This window comes from Balearica regulorum, chromosome 5 (assembly GCF_011004875.1).
Source record: "Balearica regulorum gibbericeps isolate bBalReg1 chromosome 5, bBalReg1.pri, whole genome shotgun sequence".
NCBI lineage: Eukaryota > Metazoa > Chordata > Aves > Gruiformes > Gruidae > Balearica > Balearica regulorum.
In genome coordinates, this window is record NC_046188.1 from 6,365,989 (window position 1) to 6,380,294 (window position 14,306).

The window sequence follows — 14,306 nt, forward strand, 5'->3', positions numbered from 1 at the left end:
CTAAGGATGCTCTTTCTTTACTTTCCCATCATTGGCCCTTCCTTTGCCTGTGTATCAATTTGTGCGGGCTCCATATGAAAAACAATCCCTGTAAATCCCTTCCAGCCTTTCAGACCTTCCCATACGGTTGTTGCTGAGAAGAAAAAAAAAAATCATACAAGATATAAATAGCTTGACCTCTTATCCAGGGGGGGAAAAAAAAAAAAGTTTACTTAAGCTAAAATGTTACATGCTATTAATTAGATCTGGAGTTTTGATTTGCACCAAAAGCAATAACTACTTCTGCATGAAGCCCGGAGCCTTATCTCGTGCGACAAGGTTATTCCAGTGCGTGTGGAAACCCAGCCATGTATCAGATTGCCGCTCTGATTTATGTGAAATGGGAACCCCTGGAAAATTGATTTCTTAAATCCGAGCTGACAAGCGAAGAATGATGTAGCTTGGGAGAACTTCGTCAGGCCGCTGGGACGCTGATCCTGCGCGTCGGCGATCACCCATGTCGCCAGTCGGAGGAAACTTTATCTTCGCTGCTCGCTGGGTGGGAGCTGGATCCCCCCCCCCCCTCCCGCCCTGCTCCCATCCCTCCTCCAGGAGGGGACCTGCCGTTCCTCTGCGGCACAAGACACGCCGGGAAACCCGCACCGTGCCTCCTGCTCCGCGCAGGACCGTCCTCCGATGCGGCACCCCCCGTTCCGGACAGCGGCACCGCTGTCCCAATGGCGCCGCCGGTTCTTCACTACAACTCCCGGCGGCGGCGGGAGGGGGCGGGGCGTGACGGGGGAGTGACGTCAGCGCGCGGGGCCGGGCCGGGCCGTGCGGCCGGGGCGGGGCGGGGCGGCCGCGGCCCATTGTGGGCAGGGGCCGGGCGGGCTCCGCGCCGCGCAGGGCAGCGCCGGCAGGTACGGCGGTCCGAGCCGCGGGGTGAGTCCACCGCGCCCGGGCAGCGGCCTCGCCGCTTGCCTCTCCTCCTTTTCCTTCCCCTTTCCTTTCGGCTGGGTGGTGGGGTTTGGTTATTTTTTTTTGGGGGGGGGGGGAGGCGGATTGCCTTTCTGCCGTGCACCGGGGGCGCTGGCCGTGCCGGGGGGGTCGGGTGCGCCGGCAGCGGGGCGGGAGGCCGGGGCTTCTCTGCGCTCGGCGGCTGGCTTTCCCCCCGCCGCGGGGGAAGTGGGGAGACCGGGAGCCGAGCCCACGCCCCACCCCACCCCGGGGCGCTGCGTGGGGTGGTCCCCTCGGGCGGGGAGCGGCGCGGCCCAGCAGCGTGTCCCCTTACACATCCCCCCCGGCGTCCCGGGCCCACGATCCCGCGGAGCCCGGCGTGCCCTCCGGCCCCGGTGTGGCCTGTGCGGGGTGGGGGTGAGGGAGGGGGGGCGTGGGGAGGGAAGCGGGGCCCCGCCGCTGTGCCCGGGCGGTGCCCGCCCCTGTGGACGCCGGGCAGGGGGCGCCCACCCGCGGGCGTGGGATGCGGGATGCTGCTGCGCTGCCTTCTCCATGGCAACGCCTCCGAGGGCTGCTTCGTCCCCGGCTCCTGCTGGCACGGCGGCTCCCACCCCTGCGGCAGCTCCCAAACCGGGCTTGGGCCCTGCAGGGGGTGGGATGTGACCCCCCTGCGTACCCACGGAGCCCCTGCGATGGGCTTCCCCAGCTGAGCAGAGCGGTTTTGGGGGGGTGGGTGCGTGTGTCTCTGCCCCCCCCGCCCATGCCTCCCCACCAGGCACAGCAGTTTGGGGCTGCCTAATCCTCTGTATGTGCCGAGCCACCAGCACTGGTGTAAAACACCTTGCTGCGGGCGTGCTCTGGTCCAGCCCGATGCTCTGATGTGGGAGCTGGGGTGGGAGTAGAATTTCGGCGTGGCTCGGTGTCAGGCTACGGCTGCGTCAGCGGTGGAGGACGAGCAGGTTTGTGGCTCGGGCATCAGCCAGAGAGCTGCCAGACAGGGAGGTTTGATCTGTCACTGGCTGTATCGGGCTGGAAATTTGGGGAGATTCAGGTCAGGGGGCCTGCATGGAGGAAGGATGGTGCCCTCGCTGCATGCAAGCCTTGGCTTGGCACCCGCTGCCATTGGCGTGTGATGGCTGCGGTCGGATCCTGCCTGATCTTGACTCGCTTGGCACAAAGTCATCAGTATTAATAGTGTGTTTTCATCCTTGGGGTCTGCACCGCTTGCGGACGGCTGTGCTGGTTCGTGCGTCGGTGCCTGTGTGAAACAGGCTTTCTGCATCTTTAAGTGATCAAGGTTAATTTAAGGCAAAACCAGATGATAATTCTCCTCCTGATGAAAGCCACTTGAACTGAGAGGGCTGCGTGCTGCCGAACCAGGGGCAAGGAGCTCCCCGCGGAAATTGGAGGCGGGTGGGAGATCGCAGGGTGCAGCCAAGCCGCCTTTGCCAGGTGCTGGGGTGAGGGGAGCCCATGGGCATGGGCTGCTCCGGTGGTTGTGGCCAGGCCGGAGCATTGCAGACATTCGGCATTGTACAGCCAGGCAGCTTCTCCTGGCTGCACCGAGAGGGATGAGAAACAAGGCTTTTTCTTTTATTTTTTCTCCCCTCTCTAGAGGTTGATTCTGATTATTGCATACAAAATCCAGTGGTGGTGTGTATTAAGGCCACCGTGATGAACCACGATGCAACCTCGTTATCCTCCCTTGCTGAAAGCAATGTATGCCAAAGCCATCGGTGTTCCCTGCCTGCCCCTCTTTTGATCCCACTAGGAGTAAATGGGTCCTGCAGCAGTGGACCTTTTTCCATGGGCACGGGGGTTCATTTCTGTGTGCATTGCCCCCCCCAAGCCCTGTGGGTTTGGCATCCACCTTGTTGTTCCTTGATTAATGAGTGACTTACCTTGCTCTCCCTATGGCCGTATGCTGGGACCTGCCCCTACTCCGTCGGCCGCAGGAAGCAAAAGCCAAAGTCCGCGATCTCCGACAGCCTGACAACGTGTGACTCCAGGACAGCAGGAAGCACTGACGTTTCCTGGCTCCGGCCAGCTCTCAGCTGGCATGTGGCTCTGCCAGTGGTGCCCCTGCCACGGCCCCGGGGTTTTTTGGGTCCAGCCAGCCAGGCGTGCACCCCGCTCTGCATCCTGGCCTCCGCCCCGAGGAGGCAAACAGGATGGGTGAGCTATAAAATCAGTGCCGAATCTGCTCCCCTGGGCTCGAAACGGAGTCAAACCGGTCTTGACCTGAGCTGGCTCCTTATCTGACCTTTTGTTTGCAGCAGGGACGAGGGAGGGAGCAGGAAAGGGATGGCCGTGGCGGGCCGGCTCCTCTGGTCGCAGATGAGCCCTCCCGCAGAGGATGGGCAGGAGCTGGGGACAGCCAGTCTAACTGGGTCATGTTTATCTCCCTTTGCTTCTGTGCTTTGTTATGGTTTCTTCCCCCTCTTCTCCTGGGCTGTCATTGCCACAGCTGAGGAACCCAGCACAGGGGAGGCACAGAGCTGTTGGGCAGCCGGGCTACTTGCAAATACTGTTTACTCGCCGGCCAGGAGCAGGTCCCCTCTTGCTCTATACTCCTGCTTCACAGCTTGCGTGCGTCGACCATCAGCACTGGCTTGCTGCTTGAAGGTCTTTGACTGACGTGCTTATGGCAGCCCACCACGTGCACAGGTGGTAAATTTACCTGCTGCGTTTATAACCTGAACTGGTTAAAAACTGTTTGGGGATGCTGATAGATGCACCACCCAGAGCGGGTGTCTTCCGCCCATCCTCCTGCTCCACAGATACGCACTGAGCCGCTCCTACACAGACACTTTTATCTCTGAAGTATTAATAAATGAAGCTTGCCTATTTATATGAGCCTTTTTAAGAGGCCGGCAGGGCTGCCTTGAAGGCTTGCTCGGCACTGCAAGTATTCAGAGCTTTTTTTTTTTTTTTTTTCTGTGTGCGTGCTCTAGCAGTCGATAAGCCAGGGCATCCAGCTGTCAGCTTTGGAGATTGCCAAAGCCTGCTCAACGAGATTTCTGCAGGCTTCGCTCACAAATGAGGATTTTGTTGGACGCTTTGGTTTCTGACTTGATGCTGGTAATTAAATATCTTAACTTGGCTTCGGAAAGCTGCCACTGCTGTGGAGTGACTGGTGAGGCCATGTGAAGCAGGATGCACTTGTTCTGCTGAAATTGAGTGTGACCTAACTACGGTTCTTCAGACTGTGATTTTTTTAAAAATACACTTTTTTATTTAAGTAAAACTCTCTTAAAAGGGGAAGAAAAATCTCACGTTTTACTGCTGTGCTGTTAGGCTTGCATGGACCTGCTGGGACAGCTGTTTATTTGCAAGTCATGGCAGCCGAATGCTGTAAAATTCAAATCATTTCCATATTGATTTTTGCCCCCCTTTTTAAAAGAATCATAAATGTACTTTTGACTCCTGCACCATGACAGCGCTGTGCTGAAAAAAGGGGGACCTGAACAAAGGGCTGTAAATTGGGGAAGAAATACTAAAAGTCTGATCCTGACTTCTGTGTTGGTTAATCTAGATGCTAAGCAATATAGATTTACTTACTCTATGTGCTTACCACACCGGGGGATGACAGAAACAGCTAGTAAAGGGTTGGAAAGTAGTTAGATGTGCCAGCAGAAGCTTTTCTGCATGTTACATTAACTCCCTCACCCTTAATGACAAATTTCCAACTCTCTAATTAATGTAAAAAAAAAAAAAAAAAAAAGAGGGTCCTCAGTCCCTTGCAAGACACTGGTTGTGATTTGCTGTTTGCTTTTGATTCTTTCCTCCCGCCGCTTCTCCAACCTGAGCTGGGTTGGAGAAAAACTGTGCTGGTGCCTTCTTAGCCTCCTGCCCTCTCAGGAGATCATTTGTACTTGGTATCTCCTGTCCTCATGGCGTGTCGTAATGTTTTGGAATACGCTGAAGAACCAGGAGTTCTGGGGTAGCGTAGAAAATCTCAGCTCACTGAGATGAGTCATAAAGCTTTCAAATCTTTGTGGCCGCTGAGAAGAAAACCAAAGGAGGTGGAGATGAGAGAAGCGACCTGGCACACCATAAAGATGTGGTTAGTTGACAGCAGAGTTTCATGATCTGAGCTGACAGCGCTTTGTTTCATGATTAGTGTGGCCTGAGCACAAGCCACCTGAATTATAGCAAATTGAACAAATTAATGCGTGAAGTTGTCTGAACATCTGGCCCATGTTTTTCTCGTGGTGAAGTTGGGTGGGGTCATTCCCAAGGGTGTCCTGTCCCACACTGTGCCCAGGTCTGGAGCAACCTCTCTGCGTGAATCTCCGATCACCCCGTCTTGTTTGTGCTCCCTCCTGCGCTCACCCCAAACCCTTTGGGGGATTTCATTGTGAATCTGCTAAATGGAAGAGGTTTGTGCTGCTTGGAGCACCTGGGAGACGAGGTCGCTCCTGGCCTCAGCCTACATCAGATAGGGTGGCCCAACCTAGTGACGGTCGTTGATGAGTCAGTATTATCATGACTCAGTAAATTACTCAGTGTATTATTCCTCATGGACTGAGGTGCCTTGAGAGTCTTTGTGTTCAAAACATTGCCTTGACCCACTGGAGGGGCGGTGTTGGTGGACAGGCGTGTTCGCACCCACCATGGCATGCGTCAGCGGGTCATCAAGGCAATGCTGACTGGTGCTAACATGTCAAACCACCAGAGCAGGGTTGTTCTTCATGCCTCATCTCTCCCCAGAGGACGTGCCAGTTGCTTCGCTGCTGTTTGGATTTTTCTTTTACGTTATTTTGGAGCTCTTGCTGAACTCTTCTGGACTCGGCACTGAGGAAATACAGCAGCGTGTGTGCAGCATGGTTAGTACGAGGTGGTACGTTGCTGGTTGGAGGCATTCTCGTCTCCCTCAACCGAGAGCACCAGGCTTCCCTGCACTTGCAGGGCCTGGTGGATGATTGAAGAGTTATTCGCCTTGCCAGACAAGTGGCTTCATGTTTTGCCTTCTGCATTCCTCCGTTTGAGCATTGCATAGCGATGTGCTTTCAGCTACGTGCTGCGTACCTGAATCACGTTTACCCTGTGCACGTAGCTTCACCGCTTGGGAGTTAGGGCTGTCCCTCTCTGGGCTGCTCCATCAACACACAAGTGTTTTTACAAGAGGGTAAATGACATGTGGAGGGTGTGGTGGAGAAGCAGCTGAAGTGTCCAGCTCTGGCTTTGGTGGTGAAGGCGACTGTTGCTGCTTTTACCAATCCCTCCTGAAGGGACGGTTTTCAGAAGCAGAAACCAGTGACCCCATTCCCAACCTCTGGATTTGGGCTGTTGCCAGGAGTTTTGCACTGAGGCTCCTCAGCCCTTCTTGCACAAGCCCTGGGTGGAAAGCTGCCGCGCCAAAGCTCAAAGCAACCTGGCAGCAGCCAGACATGGGTGAGATAAATAGAGGGAAAGGACCCAATTAATTCATCTGACCTGCGCCCATCCTCAGGAGAGCAGAGGAAAACGCAGTGGGATCTCCAGGTGTTCATTGCTCCCTGTTGCTCGTCTTTCCCTTGGGGCTTTCATGCATGTCTCCCTGTGACGATGGGCTGGGCTGCTGGCAGATCCTGCCCCAGGGCACTATGGCAGGAGGAAGGCGATTCGAAATTGTGCCATTCAGAGGGTGACTTGGGGGTCTGCATGAAACACCAGCGCCTGGGCTCTGTACCAATATGCCAAACTCAGCTACGGAACTTGGCAGCTTTTGGGGAAGGCTTGGCAGGACGTTGGTTCCGTAGATGCTTCGCAGGGGTGAGGATCAGCTTGCCTTCTTGATGGAGATCCTACTAGCAAGCGAGGGATCTTCAGAGATTTCAGGGTTGAGCATTTGAGGGTAGACTATCAACAAGCAGGAAAGTGCACGCACCGGTTTTGGACGGGAACAAAACGGTCCGTACCCCCAGGCTGCAGGGCAGGGGAGCTGGGACTGTGCTCTGCACCCGGGATGCAGCTTTGCACTGCTTGGGCCAGGAGGAGAGGATGGTACTTGTCCTAAAAATCACAGAAAACTGGAGTGTGAGAATGAGGGATGCAGAGGTGCATCGTTCTGGGGTAGGACGTGCAGTTGCTCAGTTCTGGGGTGTAAGAGAGAGAGCGCAGTGGGTCAGGGTGGTGGAAAGACCCACGGCGTTTTATGCTGCTCAGGTGATGTCCTAGCAGCTCAGTGCCTGTTGTAGGAAACCTCTGCTAGCAGCAGATCTTGCTCCCAGCTCCAGCAGGGAGAGAGGTGGAGGAACAGTCCAGAGACCATTTCCCTGACCCTAAACAAGCAAGATGAATTGCTTGCTGTGGCACGGCCGTGGAGGCAGCGCAGCCGGGATGTTTTCTGGCTCAGATGTGTTGCGTGACATTTAGCTTAGGCTGCGGTAGGTCTGCCCCGCTGCTGTTCCTGACTGTTTCTTTTGTGTAGACCTTTCCAAGGCGGCTTTCTGGAGCCACGCGTCCATCTGACTTTCACCTAGTCATGAAATTTTTTTTTTATTTTGGTTTTTTTTTTTTCTGGGTGGCTGTTCCTTGCTTGGCCTCAGCATCTTATAAATGAACAGTGCTTAGAGGAGCTGTGAACTCTCGCGTGCCATTCTGGAGAGTCTGCGGTAGCTGAGGTCTGGTGCAGCTGTTTCCTTCAAGGATGCTTGTGTGGCTATCAGTGACTGTAAATCTGTTTGTGTAAAGCTTTCTCTCCTGTGGCTGCCAGGCACCCTTTGCACTCCCATTCCTTCATGCTGCCGCTCCTGGAAACCACGGCACTTTCTCCCAGAGCTGAGGATGGGGGAGATGCGGCTGGGAAGGTGGATACCCTTGCTGCGCCCAACTTTCACAGAAATCACATGCAAAGGATGCTCATTTGCTGAGGTCTTTCTCCCCACCGCCCCCAAGGCGCTAGGAGTGTCTTGGCTGCGGCTCTGTGCCCCGTGCAGGGAAGAGAGGCTGCTCTCTGCCTTAATATCAGGTTAAGTCTTTCGGATGCATGGTGATTTTCAGCTGCCCTGTTTTGCTTGGCACTGTTTTCCTTGCATATCCCATGCATAACTTTTGGCTGCCGTGCCTCTGCTGAGGGACACTCGCCCAGCTTGCTCATGGACAACCCTGGTGTTGGAGCTCCTCCAGCTGCAAGGGAGAAGAGCGGCCCCGTGGCGATGCTGCCTTGGGTTTTATTCTGCCGTCAGGTCCTGTGGTCAAGCATGGGGCTTCTCCCATCCCTGTTTTTCAGCCTCCATGTGCAGGAGTCGGCAGGGTTAAGGCTGTCAGGAACCTGGGTGTTGCTCGGCGGTGCCGGGCGAGCGTCAGGCAGTAGAAAAGCTGAACTTGCAAATCTGTTCCTGGGCGCTCCGGTAAGTCACGCCAAGGACTGTTTGAACTGTGCTAATCCCCGGTGCCTCCGGAGCAACCTTGTTTACAAGAGCCGGTGCTTCAAACGGGTATCCTGACAGATATTTTACGTAAGCCATTTGCTTACCAAAGCTCTGCGGGTACAAGAGGCTGGTTTTGAGACCTCAGCCCACATGTCGCCTCCTCACCCCATCGTTTTGGAGGCATCCTGCAAAGAGGCTGGAGGTTTTCTGGGGACAACTCAGATCCATTTATAAACTCCAGCTCCTTTTATCTTCTGTGGAGAGTGCCACCTGGCAAATTGCATGCAAAATTGCTGGTGGCTCTGGAGCCATGAGAAATCTCTACCCATCACACGGAGCAAAAAGATGTCGAGGAAAATTTTTGGAGCGTGCTAAATATTGTAATCCCTACAGTCTTTTTGCTTTTGGGTATGGAGCTGGATGTGAGTCTTTATGCTCATAGTTTTCTCACATTTACTTTTGTATTAAATGCTGCTCTTCCACTCACAGAGTTCAACAGATTTGCCATTTCTTAAGTGATGCAGTGATGATCATAGCTGAGTTCGAACTGCAGTGATGTGTGATGGGCAGTGATTTGGGTTACGTAGTCATGAAATTGTGCCGTTCCCTCAGTTGGCATGCCAGGACTTTCCTTACATCCATAAAATACATGATCTCCCTGGCTTTTCAAGCCATCCTGTAACTTTCAGTGTGAGAAAAAGAGAGTAAAGAGAGACTTTAACCTCAAAACACTCAGCAGATGGATTTCCAAAGGATCGCTTGTAGTTGCATCAGAGGAAGCTCTGTTGGCTTTGCACTGGGGATGAGGCTGAACTAGATGAGAGACATGTGAGACAGTGGTGATGATGATGTCTCACAGCTGTAGCTTGGTTGCCTCATGTCCACATTTTTTTCCCTTTGCCTCGTGTTTTGGACTACGTCTTTCATTTTCATAGATTTCATAGACATTTCATAGATTCTGGTGGGAATCAGAGGTGAGACTGTGTCTTTGGGGTCTGGCATCCCTGGTATGCTGTGGGGTGTTGGAGCAATTAAGGAGGGACCCATCCCTGGGGATGCCCAGGGTTGAGCTCCGGCTACAGCAATGGGCTGCTACAGTGCACCCTAAGATGTGTGTTCTTGCTCTGGGAAATTGACTCTGGGCAACACAGGGGGTGGGGAGTAAGACCTGTGAAAAGTGGATGCTCATTTTTCCAGAGGGGGAAGAAAGCCAAACAAAACATATTCAACAGTTGCCTTGTCAGATAACGTCACAGGGATGTCCGTACCCAGCCCCTAGGCTGTGCTTCATGTGGCTAATTACAGCTTCTCACTGCTGAAAGTAAAAGTTTGAATCTGTTCACTCTGAGGTTCCCACGGCACCTTTTTGGGACAGCACCAGCCCCATATCTCTATGCCTGGCAGCCCTTGTCCAAGCCCTTGCCCTTTGCTCGTGCCTAGCCTTGGATTTGCGGAGCACCCGTTGTGGTTGAGGAAGGTCTTGGAAAAACACCTCTCTGGCGCTCTGCCCTGTAGCGAACCCACCTGCTGCAAAAGGCTCTTGCAAAGATGCTCTGGAGCTTGAGGGATTTTGCTGTAACAGTCCAAAACACACAATCGCCATCCTTTCTGGTACTGGCCTTGCTTTTGGCTCGGTCCCACCGGAGGATCCGCAGCTCTGCTCTCCCTTGGGTGCGACGCTTCCCGCCAAGCAGAATTGGCTCGGATTTGGGAAAATAAACAGACCTCCTACACCGGAGCTGGGAGTCCCGGGCTGTTGCACAAGGGCAGGAGGTTGTAACCAACCAGCCCTTTCATCGCCTCTCTACCTACGCTGCTGCTGCAGCGCTGTAATTGCGTTGCTGTCTAATTTATAATATGCTGCGTCTGGAGGACAGTTTTATATTGTTGTTTCTAAATTCTTGCGTAGCTCCAAGAAGGGAAATTATCACTAACCTTTCCATTTTGCATGTGGTTTTGTTTCTGTTTGGAGCTCTGTGTTATGAAAGCTTGCAGGATGCTGTCGTTGGGGATGTGGTGTCGGTGAGCCTGGGACACGCTTCTGGGCAGAGGAGCCGGGTGGTCTCTTACCTGCGGTTGTGGGATGCTCGGTGCGTTCCCAACTCCAGGTCATGCAGTGCCCAACACAGATGGATGTTAACATCTTGGCAGTGCTGGTCTGATCCTAAGCTTATAAAAAGCCCACAGGACCCAGCCTTCCCCTTCCTCCTCTTGCTTCCTCCCCCTCCCTCACTTTTCAACACCAGGTTTTTGAATAAATCATCTAGGATGTGATCACACAGGAAACTCGCGATTTATAATTTTTTTTTACAGCTAAGTTAGGAAGTGAATTCAGCTCTCCAGGGTTTCAGTCCTGTGCTCCTTAATCACAAGGTTCTGCATCCTTTCTGCTCCGTCCCTTGTGACATGATGTCTCCTCAGCCGCATAAGCTTTTTCTCTGCTTCTGCCTGCCCGCAGAAATGATAGTTGCTGGAAATGCTCTTTGAGAACCCAAAATGTATGGAGATTGCCTGTCGAAAATGCAGATCTGATCTATGTTAGGTCTTTTTGTTCTTATTTTGTTTACCACTTGGTTATCCTTTTCCTTCGAAGAAAAGCAAAGCCCTTGTTCTTGCAGAATTCATCGCTTCTGATGTGTTACTCGCTGGAAGGAACATGCTCAAAATACTGCATTCCTTTGTGCATCTTTATTTTCTTTTTCTTTGTCGGTGGGAGCTTAGGGAGTATAATGGGCAGATTAGCAACTGTATTTGTGGAGTAACCCATCTTTGTGCAGGTCTGGCTAGAAACCAATTAAGCTTGTCTTGATCTCTAAATGAGATTTTTGTCGAACGCCTTACTCAACTGCCTTCTGCATCCATTAATAGCGGGGTAGGATGAAAATAGCTGAACGTGTAAAGATCATGTGTTGGATAAGAAAGAGAGGCGTTGGTTGGGGGGAGGTTCCCTGGGATGCATGCGAACCGCTGCCTCTTTGTGCAGTTGTTTTGTAGCTCCGGTTCTTGAAACCTGGGATTAGGTGTATTTGTCTGCTAGCGTGCAGTCCCCTGCAATAGTGGGCGTGGGGTTGGAAGCAGAGCTGCTGGGTAAATGGGGAAAGTCCCATGGACTTGGTTAACGTGCCGGTCCCCATCCCTGTAACATCCCTGGCGATACCAGGGCACGTTTGGGAGCTCTTCGTGACTCTCGGCTGTGGGTCCCCCAAAGTGCCTTGGCCTGGGTGTATCCTCCTGGTCTTGGGTTGCTTTTTAGCCTGGGAAAACCCTGCGGCTTTCCGGGAGGGCACACTGCATAGCCAGGCTGGGGGACCCTTCCTGGGTGGTGTTTTCTGTGATGAAAACCGGTACGGGAGCAGCACTTCAGTGCGACGTTTTTGAAGAGAACCGACTAAATAAAGATGCCTTTAATAAACTGTGCCTTCGGGGAACCCTTATATCTCTGTCCCAGACTGCTTCTGCACCAAGATAAGATTGCAGAGCAGCTGGATTTATGCTCTGCTGTGGGAGACGTAGATGGGGGAAGGGCGCTGGGATTTTTTTTTTTTTAGGGTGTAAACATTCTTTATGGTCACCTTTATTTGTAAAGTAATCATAGACGAGCAACGCACAGCCTAATATCTTCTTCTCTAAACACTGGGCTTCTGTGCCATGCCCAAATGGTGGGGAGAGTGATCTCAAGGGAAGGAGGGAGAGAAAACTCCGGATGAACTGTGCTCCGTCTGTTTGAAAGAATCCTGTTTGCTCCATCCCAGCCCTCCTGGCTGCCACCCACCGCTGCCACCCCAACTCCGTGCCAGGAATGTTGGCACGTAGGCCGTAGGGAGGTTGGCAGTAGGATCACGATGTTGTGCTCATGCAAGGGTGTAGCTGCACCGTAGCGTGCGGGAGACCATCCTCCTGCACCACTTGCTTGTCTCCCATGGGTGTACAAACCAGCATCCCCATGCTTTGCTCTCCATCGCACCATTCTTTAAAGTCCAAAAGCTCTTAGATTACTTGTCAAAGTGCTGCTTTTTTCCTTCTCTGAGTATGAAAGTACCCAATAAGAGATGCAGGTTAAAGAAATCCTATGTTGTGCTGAAGCCCGCATGCCATGTCAAGGAGGATGGTCATCTTGTTGACCTCGACATCTTGGCATGGCCGAGCCCAGTCCCTCCCTGTGGGGGGGAAATTTGAGTCAACTTGGAAGTCCTGGATCCACAAAGGCCTCGATCCAGGTGAGGCGAGTGCCTCGGAGGCTGTCATGACAACTAGAAAAACTTCAGGAAAATCCAAAGCTGGGATGACTGGAAGATGGTTTTGGTGCTTGGGTGGGGGGCTATGGAGAGAGGGGGTGGGACGGCACCTTGCTACCTTTAGGGCTGGGGCTGGTTTGCGTTTTGGGATGCCCTTGACTGACAAGCTGAGGAATTTTAACACCAGTGAGATGGAAAAATAGCTGGCGTCAGGGTCTCCCGCAGACTTCATCCTGCTGTCATGGGGCTGAGCCAGTGCGGTGCAGTGATCTGATGTGGCGTGGCAGCCATGCCCTGTGGAGATACTGTCTCCTGGGAGGAAAATGTAAAAATAACCATGTCTTTGGCCACATCTTTGAGTTGTGTGAGACCACAGCGAAGGAGACAGGGAATGAAATCTTATCGGAGGAAATTAGGCAGGAAAAATGAGTGTTTTCCAGGGAGGCAGATCTGAAGCAAAGGTCCTGAAGACCAGAAGGGAAACATCCTCACCCTCTTCCCATACTGTGCTGGGGTGCAGGGGACACACTGGAGCTGGCCTCTGGGGTGGTTTGAGGGCGTCCCCAATGGTCCTTCATCCTCCTCTTTCTCCCTTTGGGCTGAAGGAGGTGCGGCACCATGCAGGTTACCGTACCTCATCCCATGCCGTGGCTCCGGGGGCTGGATGGGCAATACAAACTCTTTCGAGACCATGTCCTGCCCAAGGCTTTGGGAACCTGTTGGACCCGCTCTGCCACCTCTTTGCTGTGTATGTTCCTTTTCAGAGCTTTTGATGGAGCAGGTCTGTTCCTCCTCAGGGAACCACCAAATTCTGGAGCTAGGAGGAATAAATCCGTGGGAGGTGTGGTCAATGGCAGACCGGGGCTCCTGGCGTAAGCAGGCTCAGCTAATTTAATCTGCGGTGGACCCGATCTCCTTTGTCTTCTAGTTGAGTTAAATACACCCTTTGAGTTGTGGTTACGGAGGCTAACTCCCATTTTGATTATGCAAAATGCGTTAACGTGGGGCGCAGCTGACTGCCTCGAAAGGGAGCCGGGAGGAGAGCAGGATGGGGCATCCCATGGCCAAGACCCAGGTTGCGCTCTCCTGCTAACCTGTATCTGGACCACAGCCAAGGTGCAGGATGCTCGATAGGAAGCCACGTGGATGCTCGATAGGAAGCCTCTAGCTCTGGGTTTTCAGGCAATGCAGATTTTGGGAGCATGAGATCTTGCAACATAGCCATGAGCTTTCCATCGTCTGATAGGTTTTAAAGTTTAGTGGCCATGCTGCAGCTACCTGGGCATGGCTGGTGGCCTCGGGACAGAGAAAAGGGCCCTCTCCATCTTTGCAGAATTCCCAGAGGCAGCAGTGGATGCAAAGGAATAAAAAGCTGTTGTTCAGCTTGAGCAGTAATTGAAAGAAGTTTTAGTCTTAGAAGGCGAAAATGAAATTAAATGCCAGTGAGGAAATTTAATGTATCAGTCCAAAGGTGCCACCTGGGAATTCATGTGCCTGGGATTAAGATCAGCAGGTTGTGGCTGTGTGCGTGTTGGGGGATGCATGGTTTGCATCCCGGTCTGTCTGTGTTGGTGCTCTGCCGGAGCTGCTGGGTGGGTCTCTGGTTGCTTTATCTCCCGAGGTTTGTCTTGTGTGACAGTATCTCAGATTCTTCTGTGTTTGGCCCCATGAGAGTCCTCAAAAGACCAAAAAGTCACAACAACAGGAAAAAAGCACCGCTGCATCTTCTCTGGGGTGCCAGCCTCAAAGCCAAGAATTGCTTTATCTTTTCAGCCTT

General features: G+C 53.0%; 1 protein-coding gene across 1 annotated transcript in view; it reads left to right on the forward strand.

The window, feature by feature from the left end:
* The first annotated feature begins 822 nt into the window (after positions 1 to 822).
* Positions 823 to 14,306, forward strand: part of DAAM1 (dishevelled associated activator of morphogenesis 1) — a 97,820-nt gene continuing 84,336 nt past the window's right edge. Inside the window, 1 exon segment of the mRNA XM_075753322.1 lies at positions 823 to 921. The gene's annotated coding sequence lies outside the window, so the exon portion shown is untranslated.